General features: G+C 35.8%; 1 protein-coding gene across 8 annotated transcripts in view; it reads right to left on the bottom strand.

Annotated features, from left to right (window-relative positions):
- The window catches only part of LOC145260645 (protocadherin-like wing polarity protein stan), a 450,806-nt gene that overhangs the window by 294,907 nt on the left and 128,399 nt on the right, over positions 1-27,500 (bottom strand). The window lies entirely within an intron of this gene.

Raw genomic sequence — 27,500 nt, 5'->3', positions numbered from 1 at the left:
TTTCGTGTGGAAGCAAATAAATACCATTAGCAAATGAGGAACCATTTAGAGTTAAAATCTATTTAGTCTTACGCTTGTGAGCTTAAGAAAAACACGCTTAGTGTACATATGCTGAAATAATCGCTAACTTCCATTTGTATGAAGACTCCATTGTTTTTTTCTAACGATTATTTTAGCATATATAATCATTTAAAACGTTTTTTTCTTAAGATTACATGCATAATACTAACTAGATTTTAATTAGAAATTCACCAATATTTAATAAAAAACGACGATAAAACAATATTATTGCCTGTACACGCTTTTTTTTATCGTATCATGTTCAGGCCATTAAACTGCGGTTTTACTCTGTTCTTATACTAAACTTCATCTTTTTTGTTTTCGATCTCGATGATGGAGAAATCCTTCGGATACGTTTTACTATAGAGAACAAACCAAAAAAGTTGTCAAGAAACAAATATACAACAAATAAATGCTACCAAAGGCAAGATAAGTTACTCCTTTAACAATTTGGATAATGTTTTTGTGTTCTAACTTATTTTATAGCGTTTATTCAGTCCGAAACACAAGTGCTGTCAAATGCTTAAGTTAAAATATCACCTTTGGAATCTCGAGAATCGCTCAAAACTCAAAAATAAAACAAAATACTGATATAAATCAATCCAATAAATGTCACGGTGATATTTATTTAGTCGGCTTTTATCATTATTTTTTACTTTTGAGCGATTCTCTTGATTCCAAAGGTGATAGCCTCATGTCCGCCATTTTTGTTGAAAGTATTGGAAGTGTGGGACATTCAAATCCAAGCTAGTTACTATATAAAGTTAAGTATGTATATATGTTTGCATATTACTATCTACAGGATTTACACCTAAACTAATTAACTGATCATTATGACTTTTGGAGCACAGCTACAAGGCATGAGGGTGAGCAACGTGGGTTATATTTAAGTTTCATGCAAATGGGGCGAAAAAGGTCAAAAATAGGAGGAGGAGGCAGAAGCTCTTCATGAAAAGCCAGGTATCTCCAATTTTTGTGAAATTTTAACAATAGCTGTCCGACATCAAGTAATAAAAATTCTTTGAATTTCAGTTTTTCTTAAAAGTTTTTTTTTGGGGGGGGAAGGCGTAATGTGGGCACAATCTCCCATCTGAGAATTCAAATATTTCAGATTTGCATTAAATTTGATGCATAGTCGTTAGACACTAGTTAAGCAAGATTTCCTAAATTTCAAGCTCTTCTTAAGATCCCTCAAGCTTAAGCCTTACATTTTTAGACATATTCAAGAATGGAAATCATGTAATGGCTTTTGATCAAATTTGGAATAAAGGATTCTAGACATACGGTTTGGCAGCATCATATGTCGATTTTAATATTTTATCAGGGGACACAAAACTGGTGCAAAACTGTGCAGTTTGTAGAACTCATTTTACCCATGCTATATATATATATATATATATATATATATATATATATATACGGTGTAATCACATTGACGCACCAGTTCACACCAAATCTGGGGATTTGGTGTGAACTAGTGGTTAAGCAACAATGAACCTGGCCAGTACTAGATGGGTGACCATTTGGGAAGGTTAGGTGCTGTATGTACTGCACCGAGTTGTAGAAATTTCCAGATTGGTATCCGGGAGCCTGTTTAACTTACTGAAGGAGATGCACCTTCGAATCAAGACAGAAAGCAACGGGAAACTACCTTTTATCTTTACTTGTCTTCCGAGATTACGACGGCTCTCCGAATTATAGAGCTGTGGTTTCTGACACTGCTGCTGATGATGATGATCTATATATCTATAAAAGTGAAAATGTCTGTCTGTTTGTCTGTGTGTGTGTCCGCGTGTGTGGGTGTACATTTCCCTAACAAATAACTCTGTCAATTTTCGGTCTAGAGACTCGAGATTTGACAAAAGGAGTATTGAGATTTGGGAAAATCTTTTGAATCAGTTTTCGGCCAGAAATTTGGCTCTGAAGGGGTCAAAGTCTGACAATTTGACCTTTGAAAACTCCTCCGCCAATTTTGGTTCAAAAGACTTGAAATTTTAGATGTAGGTAACTTGGACATTGGTAAAACTTTGTATTTTGATTTGAGACCAAAACAATAAATGTTAAGGGGTCAAAATTGGGGTCAAAGTTTTAAAAAAATTGACCTCTGCAGATTCTACGAAATTACTCAGACAAATTTTGGTCTAAACATTTGAAATCTTACATAAAATGTATTCACACGTAGGGCAAGTTATGAACAATGCATAGGGCCCGAGCAAAGCCGGGCTGAACTGCTAGTATATATATAAACCCTACTCAACAATGTTGATATTGTGATGGATACTTGGTGTATCTAAATGACCATTCATGGATTGAGCTATTGTTGTACATATATATATAAAAAGAAAAACAACCAAAAAAAAAAAAAACAATGATGACAACAAAAACATGACCTCCATCACTTCAACTATTTTTTCCACACAGAAATCAAAAGTTTGACAGTTCCAATTGTTGCTAGGTTCCTTTCTCATACACTTATTTCACCTTTCTCTTTTATAAATACAGTTCATAGGTCACGCCCCCTCCCCCTCCTCCTCCGCCCGAAGGTATTCTCCCATCTGGCAAGTACAGGCATGTCAAAATCCAGATTTTTAACTTGACAACTCCTTGCAGAAAAAAACAGATGTTCAAAAAAACAAAAAAAAAAAATGTTTTTTTTTTTTTTGTAAGAATTAAAAAGGACATCCCTTCCACAATAATAACGGGTTATACCATGATGACTGCTAGGATGGGGGGTCAGGTGTTAGAACCACAAGAGACCCTTTATCTGCTATTTTTCTGGTACACAAACGAAAAAAAAAAAAAATACACTACACTAAATGCCCTTTGCCTTGGCCTGAATCTCGATATGTGTGAAGATGTGACACAGGGGCAAGGAAAGTAGAGTTTGAAAAGCCAGCGCCCAAGAGGAAGAGCACTCGGCAGCCTCATCAGCATTTCCCATTAGGGGCGCCTCAGACGATTAGCAATAAACTAACCCCTTCAAGCGAGAAGGCAGAGTCTGGAAGGGTGGACCTCCTAGAACTGCACAGGATAATGCCTCAGTCAACAGAGAACAATAATGGTCGAGACTCTCGTAGCTTTGAGACCGAGACAAAACTCACAGATTAGCCTGGCTCTCTTTTTTTTTTTATTGACGTTTCAGCCCCAATCAAGGCACAAGGCTACTTATTTGTGAGGGGCTACTATTTGGGACCAAATGTGCATGGATCCTATTTATGGAGTTGTGCAGCGAGATGACTGTTCACATTACATTTGAATTTCTGCATGTCAGTACAGTCAGGGAAGCTATTCGAGTAAAAGGCTTTAGAGCATCTAGGGATCTCTACAGCGAAGAGGTGGGATTTTGCTGCTTTTCAGAGATATTGAGGGTACTAGTGCTCAGTTTGTCAGAGCACTTGCCATCGAAATACTAAAACAGGCTCAAAGATACCACATTTCGGTGATGGGACAGAGGTTGGTGTTTAGTTGATAGTTCAGGATCTATTAGGTTTTTTTAACCCTGTCCAGGAGCGAGAGACTAGTCGCAGATGCGCCATGTCAGATATGGCAACAATACTCCATGCATGGGCGAACCGTGGCCTTGTAGAGATACAGGATACTCTCAGGTGTAAGATTCCATGAAAAGAGCTTCTTTCCTAGAACTGTCCATCTGTGGAACGCAATAACGTGGGGTTGCTTCTCAACTGACTATAACAGTCGTTTTCAAGTCTAATGTAAATAAGTTCTGGTTGAGCGGTCCTCTTATATAACTAAACCCGACCCAAGTTCCATCATTACTGATCGTCACTGTTGTCTCACCGTCTACCTAACACTCATTAACCCTTATTCTAAAGTAACTTCAAAGGCTTGATAAGCGGTTACCCACCCCAAGTAATGCAGTTTTTATTTTTTTTCAGTGTTCTTATTATTTTGTTCAAGCTGGAGATGGGGCATCCTACTGGATGTGAAACATTCATCTGCTATCTCATACATTCCAACCGAAAGATCTTTTCAAGATTCTAACCGTCCCTTTAAGTCCAATTGTTTGAAACTACTAGTCAAATATACCCAGTGAACCAAGTTTTAAAGAAACTTGTTTTACTAGGTAATGCCAGGTAGTTTTTGAAATTCTTTTTCATGAGTCCAGTTGCTCCTGTAATTAATGTAATGATAGAAATCTTCCTACGATTCGAGTTTATCAGGTCATACAGTTATGTCCCCTGTTTTCGCCATCTTCACAATGTTCACATATAATTCTCCCCCCCCCCAATTTTCCGTAAAAATTACTTTTAATTATAAATAAATTTCTAATCGATGAATTTTCGTAATTTTTGGATATATTACTATTTTCGACATGACAAGTAAGTAATATTGTTTTGTTTTTTTTTTTGCTTGAAATGACATATTTAAAGAAATCGATCTATCGCCGCTATCTGAACAAGCACCCAAAAAACATTTTACTTTCTGTCTTAATTATTTCTGTAAAAGAGTCAGTTTAAGAATATCTGATCTGACGTTCAAATTAACTAACACTGTTTACTTCCGGGAACTTTCAAAACCGGAACTCTGTTAGATCGGTAAATGTGCGATTTCGCCAGGTCATCAGATCTAAGCATGTCTTTCAGACTTATATTATATCTCTATTGTAGTATTCTTATATCATTTCTATCAATGCAACGGGCAACGCGTGTCTTCACTGTTAATATGTAATAAAAGAAGAAAAAAAGAAACAAGAAACAAGAAACCGGAAATAGTATCCGGAAGTTCATTTAATTTAGAACACTAAAACAGTACTTGTACAGTTTAATTTAAAAAAAAAAAGTGACACAATGTTCAACGAGTGAGATTGGAGATGCGCCACTGTACAATTCATGCTCTCTACAGGTCCAAGATATGACAACAGGACCATTGCCAACATCCTCAAAATGCAAATCCAGACGGTTCAACGCTTGAGGTCACAGTCCAATGACGTTTCCAGCTATGGTTATGGTCGTTGGTGTGGTTTCAAGTGGGGCCACATCATGCCACCTCACATCTTCGAAGTCTGCTTGAAAGTCAACACCAAAGTGTACCTGTATGTGCTGAAGAGTGCGTTGACTGCGTTGATCCCCTGCTGCAATAAAGTAGCCACTGGCAGACCCTGGGTGTCGCAGCAGGACTCAGCGCCGGCTCAAATGTCCAAAGAGACCTAGGCTTGGATTCAGAAAGAGTGCTACGACTTAGTACCCTTCTCTCACTGGCCCTCCTCTTCCCCTGACCTGAACCCGCTGAACTACTTCGTTTGGTCATACGTCGAGAACATCACCAACATGACCTCCCACAACACCAAGCCAGCCTGATCGTCACCATCAGCCGAGTATTGCCGAGCTCCCGCCGTGACTTGTGGAAAAAGCAAACTCTCAGTTGCGGACCGTATTGAGGTGGAATTGAGACTGAAGTCGGCTACATTGAATATATGTCAGCTCTACTACATAATCAAGTGAACTGAATTGATTTTTTTCAATAAAAGTTTAAAAATAAAGCTGTAGTATTGTTTTCTTTACGATGACACATTTATCGGTCCACTCTGTACTAAAATTGTATTTTCTCTCGCTTGATACGTTTTTATGGCGTTTTTTTTTTCATTCTTGTCTTCACAAATAATATCAGCAATGATTGATTTCATTGTTTCTTTCTAAATTAGATTCCATACTCCTCCTCCTCCTCCTCCTACTACTACTACTACTACTACTACGCACCAACTCACACTTCCACACTCTTAGCATACGTTTTTTTCAGACTTCCCGGGGGCATTTTGCAAATATGAGACTTTCAAACTTCACAACGAAACAAACAGTCGTAAATTTCCTTCTGTTTGATTTCTATTAATTCGGGTTTAAACAAGATCGGAATAAAATAAGAATAATGATATAAAAACTAAGAATAAAAAAAAGAGAGAAAAAAAAGAAGAAAAAGAAACCATAATGCAATGTATTCAGCTCTTCGTAGAAGTTTAAATTAAGAACTGGCTGCCGGCCAGAATCAATAAAAAAAGATACTAAAACGGCTGCAACAGATGAACGCGTTAATCCAGGCGTTTATTCATTAATTATTCATTATGCCTCTTTGACCATCACTTGTTTTAACCAATAATCTAATATCAATATAAGAAAAGAAACGAAGGCAATCTCGCAGAATACTAGGTGTCCGTACCCGACGTTGCTCGGAACTGATGTTTTTATTTCATTTTTATAAGTATTTGGAGGCGCTTTTACACTATTGGAACGAGATTTCAGAAATCGTAATATTGAATTTCACATGAAAACAATGGTATTTATGCATTCCCCGTATTTTTTTTAGATGATTATATCCAAAAATTACGAAAATCGATAAGGTAGAAAATTATTTATTAAAGAAAATAAAATTTGAAGAACACGATCGCGTATGCTTATGCAAGGTAAAGGAGAGTCACAAGGGAGGCAATTCAAAAGTTGCAAAAATAAAAATTGTATATCTGTTATTTTTACTTATTTAGTTTTTAGGCGAACAATTATTTTATATTAAACAATTATGAAAAAATCTTAAATGAAAAACAGACTCAGAAAAACTGTATATGTTATGTTTATTTTGTTATTTGTTTTGCGTTAGTCACATTAAAACATTAGTTACTTCCTTTGTTTCGCTTCATTTTATAAAAACAGGATGGCGACAATTTTTTACCCCCCCCCCCGACACAAACACCCGACCATCGATTTTTCAGAAGTTTTAACATTGTTTGTTTTTATATAATACTAGCAGGTGTACGCGGCGTTGCCCGGGTGTTGGGGGTGTATCTAGGAGAGGGTGACCCTGTTTTAATATTATAAAAAAAAAACACGATGTTAAGAAAAATTGGAAAAACCAAAACAAAGCAAAATAGCGAACAAACGTAAAAAAAAATGGTGTAAAAGAGGGGAAAAAAGTTTAGGTAGAAAGACAGGCTCGAACCCGAAGCATCGAGGCTAAAGTGGAAAAAGAAAATGCTCAACACGTTACCTCTACGCTAAAGAGACATACACTTAATATCGGATAAAATTAAACTTTTAAAAACACTTGCAGGTGGTTGAAACTAACGTCAACGTTTTCTAGGTCAAACATGACGTCATTGTCTAATAGCAGGAGCAGAGAAAATGAAGGCACGATTTTTTCGGCACTCATCCCTGTACAAAACTAATGATTTTAGGGTGAAGGAATTCATGTTTTTGGCCAATTTTTCGATATTTGTTGGGCGAAGGTTGGAGCTTTAAGATGATACCTATCTGGCGAAAATCCGTGGCCCGTGTCAAAAGTTTTTGCGAGACATAGAAACACACATACATACATGCATACATACACACATTTTCGCTTTTAAATGTATAGATTTAAACAGGGTTATTACTTCGCTTATTCTTTTACTTTGATTTAAATACACACACACACACCTGTAAACACCCGGACAACGCCGGGTACCCCCGCTAGTCTATAATCTATATTATAAATAAAATAAATCTCATCTGTCTGTTTAAATGTATGTTGGTTGGTTGTTGTTTTTTTTTTGTTATATGGCATATCAACGCTTTTCAGGTTATTTAATGCCGAATCCAAACATTTTGAAGAAAATTTTTTTTAATAGAATATATTTGTTGTTTTCAAGTCGGTTTCTATTTAACCCATAGTTGGGACCCTAACATGTACTACCACTCCGGGTCAGAGTGGACCTGGGAGAAATGGCAATTAAAGGGTGGCTCCACACTCCCCAAAGCCCACAAGCTGGGGCCTCACCACTGGATATAGTTTAAGGTCATATCCAGGACCGTTTAAATGTATGTATGATGTATGTATGTATGTATGTATGTATGTATGTATGTATGTCTGCTTAAAACTTTCGACAGAAGCGACAGATTTTCACAAGATCGATATCATTTAGAAGCACGACCCTTCGGACGATAAATATCGAAAAATTAGCTAAAAACCTTAATTCCTTCACTTTTAACTAAGCACTTTTCTACAGGGAGGGGTCGGTTTTTTCGCCGATATTTTCGAAAGTGATCCCCTCTTTTCGATTGATTAGCCTTAATTTAAACATTCCCCACTTCCAGTTTGGCGACAGACGCAACAGCAAAGATGTTACATTTTTTTCACATTCTTTTCCTTCTTCGCGGTACGGGTTCGAGCCTGCCTGCCTACTACCACTTTTTTTTTTTTTTTTGCTCAACACACACCTCCACTAAACACCCGGGCAATGCCAGGCACCCAGGATAGTGATTTATAAATAAGGTAGAGTCAACTCAATTCGGACTACTGAGATCAAAACCAGCCTTATAATGGGTACAATTCAATATTAAAATCGCAAAACATCGTAAATTTTGATTTTCTTAGTATAAAAAATATACCTGATCAATTTACGTGATTTTTGGAATATGACAAGTACGTATATTATTAAAGATTTTTCTGTGTTTTTTTTTTTTTTTTTTTAATTAAGTCAAATTCTTAATAAGAACCCAATTATTTCCTCTTTTGTGATATGCTATGGATAACAAAGAGAAAATGACACTGGTTCTTAAGGAAACTGGTCGGTTATTCCCCTTGGAGCAGAGAGACTCAGACGGCTGGAGAGCAGAATGCTGGGACAGGATACCACATGATTGAATACAGGGATCCCAGTGACATTTTTTGAATTTCCCAAGAAGTGACCATGTAAAATCCCAAGAAATTAGAAAATTTTCTAAGATAAAAAAGAATAAAAACATAACCAAGATAATAAATTAATTTACATGCAAAAAAAAAAAAAAAAAATACTTACTAAATTTTATTATGTTTATTCGTTCAACAAATGCAAGTATATTTTTCTTTTAAACGTTTAATTAAAAAAGAAACTTACATCTTTGCTCGTTTTATTTACAAAAAAAAAAAAAAAAAAAAAAAAGAAAAAAAAAAGGCTCCAAGTATATTTTCAAGGTAGTAATGAACATTGAATGAGCGCCGGCAAAAGAAATTTTAATTTTTTGGTGTTGACTTTCAAACCGACTTCGAAGATGTGAGGTGGCATGATGTGACCCTCACTTGAAAGATCATAACCGTGGCTGAAAACTTTGTTTTCGTCATCCTGCGTATGTCCCTGGTATTCGTGACAATCCAGTGATGCATTTTGAGGGTACTGGCAATAGTCCTGTTGTCATAACTTGGATCGGTAAAGAGCATGAGTTGTACAGAGGCGCATCTCCGATTTCGCTCATTGAACATTGTGTCACTTTCAAACATGATAGAAGGCTCCTATCGCTCTTGGGATTTGTACACAACTGGTCAACTAATAGATGGTCTGCACCAAAAAAAAAAAAGAAGCCGGTTTTCATCAAACGGAAATGGAATCATGCCGTCTTTTCTAGGACGACAATTTCATCGTTCCACCCTATATGTAAATAAGACGTGCGTATTTAGGCGTATTTTCTCCTCATTCTCTGTTGATATACCGTAAAACAAAACAACCAAACCAAACAATAAGTTTATTACTACTGCGACCGACACATTTCGGCACCACATGCATAGGGTGATTATTTTTTTTTTGTTAGAGGCAGTGAACTTTAAAATGACAATCTCATATTCCTTAATTGCAGATTTGGCAACTGTCAGTTATTTTGAGTTCAGCTTCGTTCAGCAATTCATCATGTGGTTTCAACAGGACGGAGCCACATACCGCACAGTGCGTGATATGATCAATTTAGTGAGAGAAACATTTGGTGAACTGGCCACCTCGTTCGTGCGATTTAACCCCATTAGATTATTTTTCTGATGATACTCTCCAGTACAAAAATTTTTTTTTTTAATTTTTGTCAACATGGTTGACTATGGCAGGATTCCAACCGACAACCACAGAGGCTATAGTCAAGTGTGTATACCATTATGACATGAATGTCCCGACTGAAATTGTGTAAGTTTACCTTATATTAAGTTAGTTCATAATGTGTTTTGGTGGTGGTGTTTTTTTGTTTTGGTGCTTTTTTTTTTTTTGTGTGTTTTGGTGTTTTGTTTTTTTTTTTGGTGTTTTTTTTTTTGTTTTGGTATTTTTTTTATTTTGGTGTTTTTTTATTTTGTTTTGGTGGGTTTTTTTGTTTTGTTTTGGTGTGTTTTTGTTTTATTTTTTTTGTTTTGTTTTGTTGGGGTTTTTTATTTTTGTTTTGGAGGGTTTTTTTAGTGATAAATTTATTGATACGAGTTCACTATCGTAAAGCTTTTGGGAGCGTTTGGTGGGAAGGGGGGGTTCCATATGAATTATAGCCCCACATTTAGCAACATGTACAAATATATTTATATTGGATTTTTTTTTTGTTTTTTTTAGAGGAGGCGAACTTTTAAATTGACAAGTCTATTTTCTTTGATATTTATTGAGTTCAGCTTGGTTTGGCAATTCATCATGAAGAGATTGACACCCAAGCAGCATTTGCAAATTGCAAATGATACAATCAATTTACCGAGAGAAATATTTGATGAACAAATAATTTTACAAAATAAATCTGTTAACTGGCCACCTTGTTCATGCGATTTAACCCCATTAGATTATTTTCTTTGGAGCTATGTAAAGTTTTGTGCCTATGCTGATAAACCAGATACAATTGACCACTTGGAAGACAATATTCGATGCGTTATTGCCGAAATATAGCCTAATTTAATGCATAGAGTTTGTGAAAATTGGATCTTTAGATTACAACATAAACACACAAGCCACGGAGGATATAAGCTCAAAATTGTATCTAAATTATAAATGCAAAAAATTAATCTTTGGAATAAACCACATATTTCTATAATAATTTTCTTTTTCTGAGATCTATTTTGATTTACTGTTTGCCACCTCTAAAAGCCCCCCCCCCAAAAAAAGCACCTTTTATTATTTTTTCTTCTTCAGTTCTAGTAATAAAATCGTCAACTCCAAACGTGTTTTATATTTTCCTCCATTTTCATACAAAAAAAACGTATTTCATTTTACTCCCACAAATTATTTGGAAATGAATAACTCAACAGAGTGTGGATGCAGGAACTTTACAAGAATCCATGAAATCTTGGAAAATATTAAAAAAGAAACAACTAAAGCAAAAAAAAAAAATCGTTGGATCATTCTACTGCTCCAGTAGGAATCTCATAAATAGGGCTATGACAACAGCATATTCTTTTCATTTTTTTCCCCTCGAGTATTTATCCGACACAGACACAATTAATAAACCGAGAACCATATCACTCTACACAAAGATATATAAAATATCAATGGATATATACCTGAGAATCAAAACAAGGAAAAGAATATGCTGTTGTCATAGACCTACTCATAACTGATGCAATCCTCTATCTTTATACGGTCCTTGATATGACAGATGGTGAGGCCCTAGCTTGCAGGCTTTGGGGAGTGTGAAGCCACCCTTTAATTGCCATTGCTCCCAGGTCCACTCTGACCCAGAGGGTCCTAACTATGGGTTAAATAGAAACCGACTTGAAAAAAAACAACAAAAAAAAGATATTCTATTAAAAAATTTTTTTTCAAAATCACTGGATTCAGCATTAAATAACCTGAAAAGGGTTGATATGCCGTAAAACAAAAACAACCAACTAACAACTATCTTTATAAGAGCCAAATACGTCCTAGAATGGAGTACTGTTGCCACATCTGGCAACATCGTGCCTATCCTACTTTAATAGAGATTAAAACTGCCTTCGAAACCTAGTAGGTGATACCATTTTCTTTTCCCTGCAATGACTTTCCCACAGAAGAAACGTTGCAAGCCTGTCTCTGTCCTATCATTATTTTCATGGCGCGTGCTCGTCTGAGCCCCAATCTATTGTCCCTCGTTGCAAAACTTTCACAAATAAAACTCGACTAGCTACAACCACTATCAACAATTTCCCCCACTCTCTAGCTGTGACCAAATCTAAATGCAGATTCCATGAACAAAGCTTCTTTCCTAGAACTACCCGCTCGTGGGACACTATTCCACTGTACTGCTTCCCAGCCGACTACAGTATGGTAGCCTTCAAGTGCAATGTAAACAAGTTCTTATTGAACCGTTTCCATAAATAATCAAATTCTTCCCAATTTACACCATTAACGATTACTACACTACCACCTTACATTTATTAATCTTTATCCTCGAGTGGCCTTCAAGTCTTGATAAATGGTGACTCCCTCGTAAAAATAAATAAATAAATAAATAAAATAAAATAAAATAAAAACTGAGTTCGGCATTAAATAACCAAAAAAAAAAAAAAAAAAAAAGGGGTAATATGCAACCAAAGCAACCAAATCATTAGTAGGAACTGTGACCTTAACCATGACCTTGAAAGTCAAACAGATTCGGTAAAGCGCTTCTTAAAAAAAAAAAAAAAAAAAAAATAGGTCAGACAGACGCTATTTGATTCATCACTTTAATGAATGGAATTAGTTTACATTTTTTTTTTTTTCACTTAAGCTTGATTATTTTTTTTAATCGGATTTTTAAAAGTTAAACTTAATTATTTACTGTTTATTTTTATATTCTCCAAACAAGGCCAGTGAAACGTAAGGAGCTAATGCAAATTAGAAACAAGATATATAATGATATCCTAAGTGGGAAGTTGTGCAGCAAGATGTTTGTTCACATTACATTTAAATTTTTTCATGTTTGTACGGTCGGGGAAACAGGGATGGAATGCCAAATCTAAGCAGTTCAGGCCAAGTAAGCTGCAAAGGTCTAATTGCATGGAAATTACAGGGTAGAATGCTAAAATTGTCGCCTTAAAAAAAACAACACTACAGCTTTATTTTAAAACTTTTATTGAAAAAATCAATTCAGATAATTTGATTATGTAGTAGAGCTGACATCTATTCTATGTAGCTGCCTCAACCTCAATCATCACCTCGATACGGGTCCGGAACTGGGAGCAGGCCTTTATTTTTGGGAGCTCAGCGAATACTCAGCAGATGGTGGCGATCGGGCTGGTTTTGGTGTTGTGGGAGGTCATGTTGGTGATGTTCTCGACGTATGACCAAATGAAGTAGTCTAGCTGGTTCAAGTCGTGTAAGGAGAGAGGATCAGTGAGAGAAGAGTACAAAGTCGTAGCACTCCTGAAGCCAAGCCTAGATCTCTTTGAACTTGCGGGCCGGCACAGAGTTCTATTGCCACACCCAGGTTCTGCCAGCGGCCACCTGATTACACCATGGGATCACCACTCTCTTCAGCACATCCAGGTACACTTTGGTGTTGACTTTCAAGCTGACTTTGAAGATGTGAGGTGGCATGATGTGGCCCTCACTTGAAATTACACCAAAGACCATAACCATGGGTTGTTCAATATATTGAGTTGTACTCTCAAGCATTGAACTGTCCAGATTTGCATTTTGAGGGTGCTGGCAATGGTCCCGTTGTCATAATTTGGATCAGTAGAGAGCATGAATTGTACAGTGGTGCATCTCTGATCTCGCTCGTTAAACATTGTGTCACATTCAGATATGATAGAAGGCTCCTATCGCTCTTGGGATTTGTACACAACTGGCCAACTAGTAGATGGTCTACAACACAAAAGAAAACCGATTTTCATCAAATGGAAATGGAATCATATTGTTTTTTTCTAGAGCGACAATTTTATCGTTCCACCCAGTATAACAGAAGTATAAAACAAGAAAATAAAAACTGTAAATTTGTAAGTTACTATGCTGCCCCCTTCCCAAAAATAATTTGAAAAAACAAAAACAATGGTAGTGTCGGCACACACTGGTGCGACACAAAATAGTTGAGAAGGATCAAAGAGGATGGAAAAATCAAGGAGAGAAAGCACTAACCAAACCTCCACTGGATAAGTGTGAAGATGAATGCGACTTTAAGGAGGCTTATTGCTAGTCAAATTCCAGTGAAGACTAATGGTTGTTGCCAGCGGGAATTCAATGGTAAACAGCTGTTGCAATAGCATAAATTCATTTGCAAAGGTTATCGAGAGAGGTGGAGGATATTGGAAATCTGGGAAGACTTGTTGTCATCCAGACTCAAGGGAACACCGCCGGTTATTATCAGTGAGTAATCACTGATGATAGCTCTTGTATCAACTCCAAGTGAGTACAAATAATTATGAGTAGCGTGAAAGAGGATGGATCATACCTTCACTGGAAGAGAGGGAGGATTATTGCCATCCAAATCCCCTTGGGTGTTGCCAGGGATAAATCAATGGTAAGTGACTGTCATTTGCAGAGGTTATTAAAAGAGGTGGAAAGTACTGGAAATCTGGAGAGATCTGTTGTCACTCAGACTCCAGGGAACACTATCGGTTGTTGTCAGTGCGTATTCTCTGATGATGACCTTGTGAGAACTCCTAGTGGGTAACAATTAATACGATAGCGTGTGTGTTATTTTCTGTGTCACGCTTACATCCGGGTCGTTTAATTGTTATGTACTTCCATTTCTTGTCATAAATAATTTTACCAAGAATTCTTCATTATAGCTGATGGCACTTAAGTTATTTATTTTTTTTTTATATAAATAATTTTATCAAGAATTCTCACATAAAGTTTCATGCACGTGTAGAGCGCTACATACACTCTCAATGTATGAAAGTTACATATAACTCAACATATACACACATGCATTCCTACAGACATACATATGATACAGATACAAACTAATACAACATAGGCACTTCTCAAGTAATTTACAACGCAAAACAAAAGAGGAGATACTTAACCTTTGGTTATAAAAAGAATATATAAAAAAATTATCCCTTACCGAAGTTAAGATAAGAAAAGATAAAAACCTGTGAGGAATGGATTGTTCAAAGGCCTTGCTTATCCTCCCCAATACCCACCCCTATTCTATGACAAGATTCTAATTTTGTAAACGATAAAAGAAAATGTTTTGAAATTTCAGTTTCAAGTAATTCTTGACCTGAAGATGTAATCTCCCCAATAACGGGCGATTACAGAAACATGTATGCACATATGTAGCCATCAATGTTTGTATAAATAAATTTAATATACCTGCTATATTTACTCACTGAGCACTTTTCCGTAAACACATATTGTTTCATTGGATGTACTTCTAGGAAACTAAACTCTACTGCCATAATATATATATATATATATATATATATATATATATATATATATATATATATATATATATATAAGATGTTATTTCGGTTTCGATTCAAGCTAATGCAACCAAATCATATGAATATATATATATATTTTTTACTTTTGAAATCGTAACTTTATAACATATAAAAATCGATAGAACATTAACTTTATAATAATACATACAAAATCTGCAAGAATTAAAATATCATATTTAAGCGTACTTTACGACCGGACTTTGCTGGACGTTCGTGCTAGCTTAGATAAATACTTTTGCAGTTTTAACAAAAGAGCTACAATAATATCAGAGCGTCTCCATTTACGCTGAACATCTACAGAATGCCAATATCAATATTTTACATATGAATGAGTCCCCTATGGAATTTCCACAGGTCCTGCTAGTAATAATAATTGCATCAGTTTGGATTAGGAGTAAAGGAATGATCTTTTCAAGGGTTAATCGTCGTCGGGCATTTTTCCCCCTGGGTATCAGAACTAAAGAGCAGGTCTTAACCATGGTGCGCATCAGTATCATCCTTGTCACTGCGCAATGGGGTTGCCATGCCACTAACAACCGTGTCGCGTGTGATGGGGGGGGGCGATCACAACAACCGGACTAATGAGGGTGTCGTCTTCGTAATGTTTTAGTCTCCTCTCGCCGCCCCGGGCCCGCGCCGTTCAATTAACCGAGGGTGGGAGATGGCATTCAAAAGAGCAAAGCCAGCTGACAGATCCGATGGATCACTGCGTTGCAGACAAGTGTCGGGATTGGGAGAATTGTCCGCTTGTGGAAGACGATGTCAGTAGGGTAGGGTGGGGGTGGGGGTAAAATAAGAAAGAGAAAGAGAGATGGTAGCTAGGAAAGAGAGGACTGGAACAGGTTCAATGAAAAGGGGGGAGGGAGGAGAGATAGTGAAATAGGAAAGGGGGATAAAAAGGAGAGTGAGTGAATGAGAGAAATGGGGAGGAGGGACAACGAGAATGTGGTGCACATTGAATGAGACGCGGACGAAGATAAAGCGAACAGGGGCAAAGAAATTGTAAAATGAATAGATATCTCTATCTACAATTACTGAAGGTTACTTGGCCTTCGAGCCAAGATCAAAGTGTAGTATCTGTTGCGGCAGATACTGCAAGCTATGACTAGCAAAGACCAGATGTGGGGGCAACCCCACATGCCTGACCTTTAACCAGCTCCCATTTCCCACCTCTCGGGAGCTGGTCCCCTTTTTCCCTTCCCCCTCCCTTCACTCCTCACATTAAAAATTGGCCTTGTGCCTAATTTGCTCGGTGGGGGAGCAAATAAATACCATCTGTTGCGGCAGATACTGCAAGCTATGACTAGCTATGACTAGCTATGACTAGCAAAGAACAGATGTGGGGGCAACCCCACATGCCTGACCTTTAACCAGCTCCCATTTCCCACCTCTCGGGAGCTGGTCCCCTTTTTCCCTTCCCCCTCCCTTCACTCCTCACATTAAACATTGGCCTTGTGCCTAATTTGCTCGGTGGGGGAGCAAATAAATACCATCTGTTCTTCAGATGCTGCACTTCCATTTCTTGTTCTCCTTCAGTGGAGGATCAGTCCTTCACGACTGAGACATTTTTGTACCTTTTCTCCACGTTAAAAAACGATCCTGGTGTCTAATTCTGTCGCGTGGGGAGGCATTGTAAATAGGTACAATTACTGAAGGGTTTTGAACTTAAACATATTCTTTATTTTTGATATCTTTCTGTAATTTTAACACAACCTGACTAAGATATTGAGAAATGAAAATAAAACAAAAATTACTTCAATCTTTATTTATGAAAAATAATGTCTTTTAAATTTTGCCCATTTTCAGCTTCGCATATTTGTGCATTTTCCAAAACATTATTTATGACAGATTGCAGAATCTCTATATTACTATTTAACTCCCTTTCTTCGTTTCGCAAGCTGGCAGACCTCGAAACAGCAGACCTTAAACCCTCCAAGAATTGAAGGAAAACATCAGGAACGAAATAAGGGAGTTAAATCGCAATCCAGAGATTCTGCAATCTGTCATGAATAATGTTTTTTTTTTTGGAAAAAGCACAAATATGCAAAGCTGAAAATGGACAACATATTTAAAAAAAAATTTTTTTTCATAAATAAAAATTGTTTGAATATATATATATATATATATATATATATATATATATATATATATATATAATTTAAAGGAGATTAGAACAATAGTCTAAAGAGCTGAGTATATTTTAATGTAACAGTGAAATTACTAGTTTAATTAAAATACAGGAAATAGAAAGTGCTCGTTGTAATTTAGATATATAATAAGCTCGATAGTTAAATGTTCTAGAGCTAATTCAATATTAAGTAATGTGATTTATAATTTAAAATTTAAAAATCAAATTTTAATTAAATTAAAAATCCGCTTCATAAGAAGGAACAACAACAAAATCAATTATCTGTACGATCGTTTCGGAAAACAATGCTTTTTATTGTGGTATACATCAAGTTATGTAGAATAATTATATTTTTTGGTAAGCAAGGTCTCCTCATCAGCAAATTTAGGAGGGTTTTTATTGAATTTAAAAGACACCATAAATAAACCTAGCATTAAAAGTAAGGCAGATGAATCTTTTAATTTTTCTTTTTTTGAAATCGAGCTTATTATATATCTAAATTACAACGAGCACTTTATATATATATATATATATATATATATATATATATATATATATATATATATATATATATATATATTCAGTTGGACTGTTTTCTCGTCGGTTCGTACGTTGATTTGTTTGGAAAATTGTGTGCGAGTTTGTTTATATTATTGTCATGTGCTACAGAAGAATGAATCTAAAACAAACTTTATTTAAAAAAAAAAAAAAAATCCAAGCGTCTTTAAATCATTTTCAGTTGAACTGTTTTCTCGTCGGTTCATACGTTGATTTGTTTGGAAAATTATGTGCTGATCACTTACTATTTATGACTTTTGGACTATTTATTCATGTGTATTTTGCATGTATATGTGTGTGTACGTATGTGTGTGCATGTGTGTATATGCGTATATGTGTGTCTCTACGTGATTATGTTTGTATGTGTGTGCACAAGCATACGTATGTTGGCGTACATTTGTATGTACGCATGTGTTTATTTCCATGTGTATGCGGGGTGGAGAGGGCTCCCGTGAGCCGTGGTGAGGGCAGCAGCACCTCTGGGAGAAGCAAATCTCTGAGTTAAAAAACATAAAGCGGGAGACCAGTAACCGCATTAAGCTGGTCTGCAGTTTGACTTGTTGCTGGCTATCTTGCTCTTTCTTGTTACTGGATGTCAACATTTTGAACCGAGAGAGAGATTTAGCTGTCGTACAAAGTTAAACTGCGTAACACCATCAGGTATAGATACTCCCTCAGGCATTTGTCTATATAAAAAAAAATGGTCCTATTGCTACGGCAAAGTTGTGACACGTGTAGGTCTGAAATGCTGGAAGCATGTAATAATTGATCTGCCATCATTATACGTATCTATGTATAGGTGTATGTATGTTTATGTACATGTGTGTGTATATGTGTGTATATCTATGTGTATATGTATGCATATATGTATGTGTATATATGTTTGTGCATGTATGTATATAGGCGTGTGTATGTGTATTTATGCATGTGTGTATGTATGTAGATGTATGCATGTGTATGTACGCATATATATGTGTATGTATGAGCATGTATGTATATGTGTATGAGTGCATATTTATGTACGTGTATGTATATATAGGTAAGTGTATGTATGTATGTGCATATGTGTACGTATGGGTATATGTATGTATATGTGTGTATGTATTTGTATATATGTATGTATGTATATCTGTATGTGTGCATGTGTGTCTGTATACGTATGTATGTGTATTATTCATGGTGTATGTATATATGTGTGTATGTTCACAGATATGTATGTGTGTATGTGTAGATAGGTATATTTGCGTTTATATATATATATATATATATATATATATATATATATATATGTATGCCAATGACCGTCTTGTGTATATTTATGTATGTATAAGTATGTCTATGTATGCACATATGTAATGTGTATGTATGTATGCATATATGTGGGTTATTTGTATGTGTGTATGTGTATGCATGTGTATATACGTATGCATGCGTGCGTGTATATATATATATATATATATATATATATATATATATATATATATAAAGTAATGTGATTTATAATTTAAAAGTTTTAAAATTTTTTAAATTTAACAATCAAAAATTTAATTAAACTTAATTAACTATCGAGCTTATTATATATCTAAATTACAACGAGCATTTCCTGTATTTTAATTAAACTAGTAATTTCACTATTACATTAAAATACACTTAGCTCTTTAGACTATTATTCTAATCTCCTTTAAATATATATATATATATATATATATATATATATATATATATATATATATATATATGTATATACACCAGTGACCGTCTTCAGTGTCATGTCTGCTTGTGCGTGTGAATTTTGACGGCAGGACTAAAGTCATTTTCGGCTCATGGACTTTCAGTACCTGAGGGAGTGGCACTCGTCTGACAAGACGTTGCAATCATCATATATATATATATATAAAGCTGTGTGTGTGTGTGTGTGTGTGTGTGAATTCGTTCCCATAGGGACTCCTAAATGGTTGGGCCGATTTTTAATTCCATACATATGTACTTTATATGCCTGGCAGCGTTCTTAGATAGGTTTTGTATCGGAACGTCTTTTTATAAGTATCGATAATCGATAATTGAAAACACACGATGAAAGAAAGAACAGGCGATTTTGATTAAAGTTAACACCTTATGCAGCCTCACATCACAAATGCATTTGAGAAGTTTTATTATCACACAAGCAGAAAGGCCCGGTATATAAAATCAACGGTAGGTTCTTTAATATGACAGGGGTGTGTTTTAAATGAATGTTTTTCTTTAGAGGAAAATTGAAGCATGATACTTGACTTTTTTTTTTCATTTCAAACTTTAATTCAAGCCGTTATAGATAAAAAAATAATTTTATCATATCGACAGTAGTTTCTCTACAGTGCAATGTAGACTACAATGTATTGTGGACTAAGTCACTGTGGAAAGGCATGTGAAGTGTCCGCCCATGGCACTGTATTAAATAGAGCTATCTGTATTAAATAGAGCTATTTATATGAATATTTATTTATACATACATGTAACAGGCTTTTCTACACTGACATGACAATGTTTCGATCTGTAGTTATTAATAACTAAGATCTTGTCAGGCGAAAAATCTATTTTTTGTTTTAGGTGTTCATATTGAAATAAGTTCTTTTAATATGAACACTTAAATGAAAAGACAGAGTTTTTCGCCCGATGAGATCTCTGTTATTAATAACTACGGATCGAAACATTGTCATGTCAGTATAGTGAAGCTTGTTACATGTCTGTATAAATGAATATTCATATAAACTAGCGGGATCTGTGGAAATTCCACAGGAGACTTATTCATATGCAATATATTAATGTTGACATTCTGTAGATGGTCAGAGTAAATGGAGACGCCTTGATATTATTGCAGCTTTTTTTTTTGTTAAAACTGATAAAGTATTTATCTAAGCTAGCAGGGACGCCCGGCGTAGCTCAGTTGTAAAATACTCTTTAATATGATATTTAAAATTATGCAGATTTCGTATATATTAATATAGAGTTAATTTTCTATCGCTTCTTCTATATTATAAAGTTGTGATTTGCAAAATAAAAAAAATATATTCATATGACTTGGGTGCATCAGCTTAAATCAAAACCGAAACCAAAACTTATGAATATATATATATATATATATATATATATATATATATATATATAAAATATATTTTAGTCATCGACATACAGACCTGTTTCGTTGTTTCACAACTCATCAGTGCCGCTAGACTAACACCTATCCCAAGCCGAGGATCGAACCTAGAACCGTCGTGATGACAGTCGGCAGTTCTACCCCTTGACTACGAAATCGGTGGCCGAAATTAATCTGTCCAAATGTCTATTTAAATAAACATCCGTCCGCCACTCGTAGAGGGCTCAAACGTTTGTTTGTAAACAAACCGCGAGCTTCGCATTTTTTCAGCTAAATTAAGTAGCGAGTAAGATAATTTACGATAGTGCTCTAACGAGTGCCATCAGCTATAACCGAAACCAAAACTTATGACGAATTCTTGGTAAAATTATTTATTGCAAGAAATGGAAAGCCATAACAATTAAACGACAGTCACTCGGAAGAAAAAAGATGTCAGCGTGACACAGAAAATAACACAGACGCTATCGTATTAAGATATAGATATGTTTGCGTGTTTTTTTGTTATTTCTTGTTGGCAAGTCGAATACGCCATCTTAAACTGAACTTTTGTAGATCCTCGTATTAGGACTAATTATCATTCAACCTAGCAAAACGATTTATTTTTCGTGTGAATCGAAGAGTCTAGAACAACTGAGATAGCATCAAAGAATATATAATTGCTGCCTTGCGTGAAAGATTCAAGGAAACCTTATAGAAATTATCATATTCCTCAGCATCCTTATCGCTAACAAACTTGTCTTCTTGAAATAGTCGCACACAAAAACAACAACAACAGTTTTATCAATTCTGACATTCTTAGGGATTCATAAAGAAAATTGCATGCTGGGAAGACAGTCGTTTGCATCAGGGGCAAGTAAATCTATCCCTTTGTACCGCTATAATGCACAGTGCTATCACTGCAACAAAGATGCATCTTCGTTATTCATAGTGTTTGCGTATCTTTGACTTGCCTCCTTCACCAGCATCCTTATATTCTTTTTGGTATTTTTTTACAACCCACCCCCGCGTAGTATAAACACCACAATCAACCCATGTTAAGAACGGCTTTAAGAATAAACACCCCCCTCAACCTCCCAATGTAAAGAATTGCTTTCAAGGTTGGGGGGGGGGAGTATTCCGAAAGCTTTTCTTAACATGGGGAGGTTGGGGGGTGTTTATAATATGTTGGAGCACGTCGTAAAAATTTACCTTCTTTTTTTATGGCAATCGTTTGAGACAAGGCATGAAGCCACTTGATGTAAGAAACTAACAAGTACGAAATATGATTACCGCAAAGAGAGCAGATGTCTATTGATCTTAGTCTTGAAAAAAAAAAGAACAATTCTGTAAGTAGAAGGAAAACAAGGAGCAGGAAGAGAGTTCCACAACCTTGCAGTTCATGGAAAGAAGCTACTGGAATAGGAAGTCGTATTACAATAAGGTATATCAAAACAGTGAATTGTTGGAGACCACTAGACCAACAAGTCAAACGAGCTGGAACAAAGGAAGCAGGGAATAAATCAGACAATTTTGAAAAACATATACCATAATAGTATTTGTAGAAAAGACTGAGACTATCAACATTATGGCTGTGAGAGAGAGGTTCCAGTGAAGAAGAAAATGTAGGGCCAATCAAATTACAGATATGTTTCTGCAGTTTATCAAGAACCTTCAAAGGGGACGCAGATTCACCAGCCCAAATATGAAAACTATACTCCATACATGATTTGATAGTAGATTTGTAGAGATAGAAAATAGCCTAAAAACAGCCTATCCTTGTTTTATCGTTATTTCCATGGCAGGTGCTCGTCTGAACTCCAATCTTTGGTTCCCCCTTGCCAATCTTTCACGAAAAACACCCGTCTAGCTGAATCCACAGTGAAAAATTTCTCCCACTCTTTATCTGTGCCTAAATCAAAACGTGGATTCCATGAACAAAGCTTCTTTCTTAGAACTGCACGCCTGTGGAACTCTGTTCCGTCTGCCTGCTTCCCACCTGACTACAACTTGGATGTGTTCAAGTCCAACGTTAACAAATTCCTAATGAACCGCCCCCTTAAGTAAACACTTCATCATAACGTGATATACTTGCGATAACCCTTATCCCTGAGTGGCTTCTGGGCCTTGATAAGTGGTGACCACTGTGTAAAAAAAAAAAAAAAAAAAAAAATAGCCTCGGGAGTGAGAAAGTGTTTAGAGTGAGCGAGAGAACCGATTTTACGAGAAGCAGAAAGAGCAGTGTATTTAATATATGGACTCCAAGAAAGATTTGACGAGAAAGAAAAACCAAGAAGTTTTAGTGCTGATTCTTCTCAAGAGCAGGGCCTTTCTGCTACATTTCAGCTGCTGCAATCTCCAGCCTTCTTCATCAGCTGGATGGTTCATATACAAAAAAAAAAAAAAAAAAAAAAAAAAAAGAAAAAATGGTAATCTTATTCCTTAACTTTTCTAGAAACATTAGTAATTATATGTATGGCAAACCAAATTCTCAATGATTTTTAGATACATCTCTATTGGCATTACTCTGATTTTGGATGTGAGGGATCTCTTCGGTTCAGGAATAGTCTGTGGGTTGTTTTTATCTTCGCAGACAAAATCTCAGTGGTTATGGTCCGGGAGTGTGAAGCTCACTCAGATATTTGATCTCTCTCTCCCCCTCTCTTTTCTCTCTCTCTCTCTCTCTCTTTCTCTCCCTCTTTCTTTTCTCTATCTCTCTCTTTTTCTTTTCCCTCCCTCTCTCTCTCTCTCTTTCTCTCCCTCTTTCTTTTCTCTATCTCTCTCTTTCTCTTTTCCCTCCCTCTCTAACCCTCCCCTCTCTCTTTGTCTCTCTCTCTCTTTTTCTCTTTCTTTTCTTTCTCTTTTCTCTCTTTCTCTTTTCTCTCTCTTTCTTTCCCTCTCTCTCTTCCTCGCTTTCTCTCTCTTTCGCTCTCTCCATGAAGGATTGTACCTAAGATAAACTAAAATAAAGAACTAAATTATATATTATAGATATGTATCTCTCTCTTTCTCTCCTTTTCCTGTATATATATCTCTCCCCCCTCTCCCTCTTTCTCTTTCTCTGCCTGATGCACGTATCTAAAATAAAGTAAAACATATATTTTTGGTATCATCAGGTTGCGCCTCACATAGAAGAAGGAAATTCGGTTATCCCAAAAGATAACCAATTTATTTATTTTTTTACTTATACAAAATGGCATTTATGAAAACTCTTGATTATGCAAATGGGGCTAAGAGGAGGAGGGGGGGGGTCCTCCCACACGAGTGATCGTGAAAGGTAGAGAACTAACGGAGGGTGAAGGTAATGGGACCCTCCTGTTGAGAGTGGTGACCAGAGATACAGATTTGAAGAAGAAAAAGAATTTTTTTAGAGCTTGAGAATTAAAAAAAACAAAAAAAAAAAATGCCTGAGATTGGTTTACTGAGAATTGTGAAATAAAATTATTTTGCACACTTTTGCACCGGGCAACGTCGGATATTCCTGCTTGTACAAGATAAAAATAAAAATAAATAAATGTTCACTATTAGATTTTATTCCTAATTTATTTTCCGCACCGGTTCGGCACTTTATGAAAAAGAAGCGGTGAGAATGTTAAAAGTATTTTAATTGGAGAAAAAGAAAAACATTCATTCTTTCATCCGAAACTGGCGCAAATTTCGTCAGGGAAAGTTTACTTTTAATGGTTTCATACCAAAGGGAACTGACTCTTATGTTGTTATCGAGGAGTTACTTCTCTTATGCCGACTCATTACTTGATAAATCTATATGAAGGAAAGTTACTTGTGCATAAGTGCGCTTAGCTGGAGAGGAATAGACTGGGTGGAAAAGGTGGGAAAGATAACGAGGGAGAGGAAAAAGAGAGAAGGATAGGCAGACAGAGAGAAGTAGAGATAAAGAATGGTTAACAGAAATATGTTACAGTCTATCAAGGAGTTACTTCCCTTATGCCGACTCATTCATTGAGGAATCTATATAAAGCAGAGTTATCTATATGTAAGTGTGTGTGTGTGTGTGTGCAGAGAGAGGACTGGTCTAGGCAGAAAGTGGAGTGGGAGGACAGAAACACGGGGAGGGTGACAGAAAAATGGATAGGAAGACTCGAAATGTGTTACACTTTTGTCCTGGGTAACGCCGGGTATTCCCGCTAGTAAAAAAAAAATAATAATAAAATAAAGATGTTTCCTACTTGATTAAATTCGTAATTTATTACCCGCCTGTTCAGCACTTTAATGGCGATGGTACAGAAGAGGTGAGAATGTTAAAAGAATTTTAATTGGGTGATAAAAAAAAACGCGTTGAGTGGCAAAAAGATTACGCTAAATTGTTTTGTAATTAGATATGTCTACTATAAGTAAAAAAAAAAAAAATTGGAAACCAAATGATAAACAAAAGAGATAAGTTACCCCCCCCAAATAAAAACCATCACACTTATATAATAACTAGTTGTATATACCCGGTGTTGCCCGGTTGAAACATCCCCGGGCGGATGGAATGGATTAGTACCATACTATTTAAGATACACCGAATATCTTAACTTGTTACGAAAAATAACCCCATGTTGGATTTAGAGATACATAAAACGCATCCATCTTAGTCTATGAAAGCCAAACACGAAGTAACTCCTATAGCTTAAAAGGGAAATAACTCTTATATCTCAAATAAGCTACTTCCGGTTTTAAACGTAACTGTTGTCAGCTATTAATAATTTAAATTGAATAAAGTATAAATTAAATTAAAAACAAATAAAATAAATCAACTTTAAATAATATTTCTAAACAGGACAACTAAAACGATTCTGTTACAACAATTAATAACATCGAACTAATTGTTAAAATAGATTTTTTGCTATTTTTATTATCCACCTTCTTTGTGTATTTGATTTTACCTTGATATCTTGATTTAATTAAAGCTTCATTATAATAATCCTAATTCTTATTGAATTCTCATTTTGAGATAACCTGAATATTCTTTTTGATATACTGGGGATTGTAGCATTTTTCATACACTTAGGATTATATATATATATTTAATATATTAGTGATGGGACGATTCCAATAATATTTTTCCTGATTCCAATACAATTACCGATTCCGTACTAAATTCCCAACTCCGATACAATTACCGATTCCGATTCTAATCTTTATAAATTTCTAAATATTTAATTATATAGCTGTATTTTTTTCATTGATTACCATAAAAACACACATGTTAAATGTACAGATATTTTCCTAAACGTAAAAATATACTTGTAGGGGGAAAATCTATCGATTTTAGCTTCACTGGTGGTTTAAAATCAATAAATATTTATTACTTTATAATTATTTCCTGCAATGAAAGATTTTGCTTTAAACAAAATAAAAAAAAAATAAATAAATAAAAGAATCGTTTTGGCGTCAGAAAATCAGTACAAATTTTTCCGACACCGATTCCAATACTCTCAAATATCCCGATTTTTCCGATTCCCAATTCTGAATGCCCTATCGGCTCCCCTCTATGTAATAAAGGGTATGTATGTGTTCGGTGGGTGGTAGCAGAAGGGGAAGACAGAGGTTACTTAGTTCTCTCCCACTGCAAGAACTTGGACACCAGGGTCAGAAAATGGGATTGAGAAGTCAGTGCAACAGTCGGGAGGGGCACTCTGACTGGCAAAGAGCGCCTGGGCAGCCCCCGTCGGTGAGGGTTCCTTAGACGATTAGCAATAAACTAACCTCTTCTGAAAGAGAGAAGGCAAGGTCTGAGAGAGTGGACCTCCTAGAACTGCACAGCAACTAAACTTCCACTGCAAAATCAACAGGAACTGAATCATTATAGAGATGATCTCATTTCTGTTGATTTTGGAGTAGCTGAGTATAGCCAATCCCAAGGAAGAAACATGTACATATAATTGTGTGCCACTCCCAGTATTTTCACACCTTGCGGGGGGGGGTTAGTGATTTGGGTGGTCTTGTAGCCTTTCTCAAAAACTTAAATGGGCTATAAAATGTTTAAAAGTCTCCACATACACACATTAATATATATATATATATATATATATATATATATATATATATATACTAGCAGTAGCAGCCGCCCAGCGTTTCCCCCGGTCGTAAAATATGCATAAATACAGGGTGTCCCAATAAAATGCATTCACTCTTTAAATGTCTATAAAACTAACATTTATTTTAATAAAGAAAAGTTTCATACATCAAAATACTTCTAACAAATGTAGAAACCAACTAATTCTCGAAAGTGTTCAAGTTATTGACCATTGTACTCCAGGAACAGCTGACAGCGCTCACTGATTGAATCCAAAAAACGTTCCTTATCAGTTTAATTGGGATGCTGGCGCATCCTCTTTCAATGGTTTCTTTCAACTCAGTCATCGTAACTGGATTTTTGGTGTGAACCTTGCGTTTAGAATGCTTCCTCACCCATCCAAAAAATCCATGGGGATTAAATCCGCTGATTGTGGATAGTACTCGATACTTACTCTTTGTCGTACCCATCTGTTTGGCAGGTCACCATAAAGATAGGCTGTTACGTCATGATGATAATGGCGACGTGGT

Source organism: Euprymna scolopes, chromosome 36 (genome assembly GCF_053919585.1).
Source record: "Euprymna scolopes isolate OS-2025 chromosome 36, ASM5391958v1, whole genome shotgun sequence".
Lineage (NCBI taxonomy): Eukaryota > Metazoa > Mollusca > Cephalopoda > Sepiida > Sepiolidae > Euprymna > Euprymna scolopes.
This window is presented reverse-complemented; position numbering and strand designations above follow the sequence as displayed.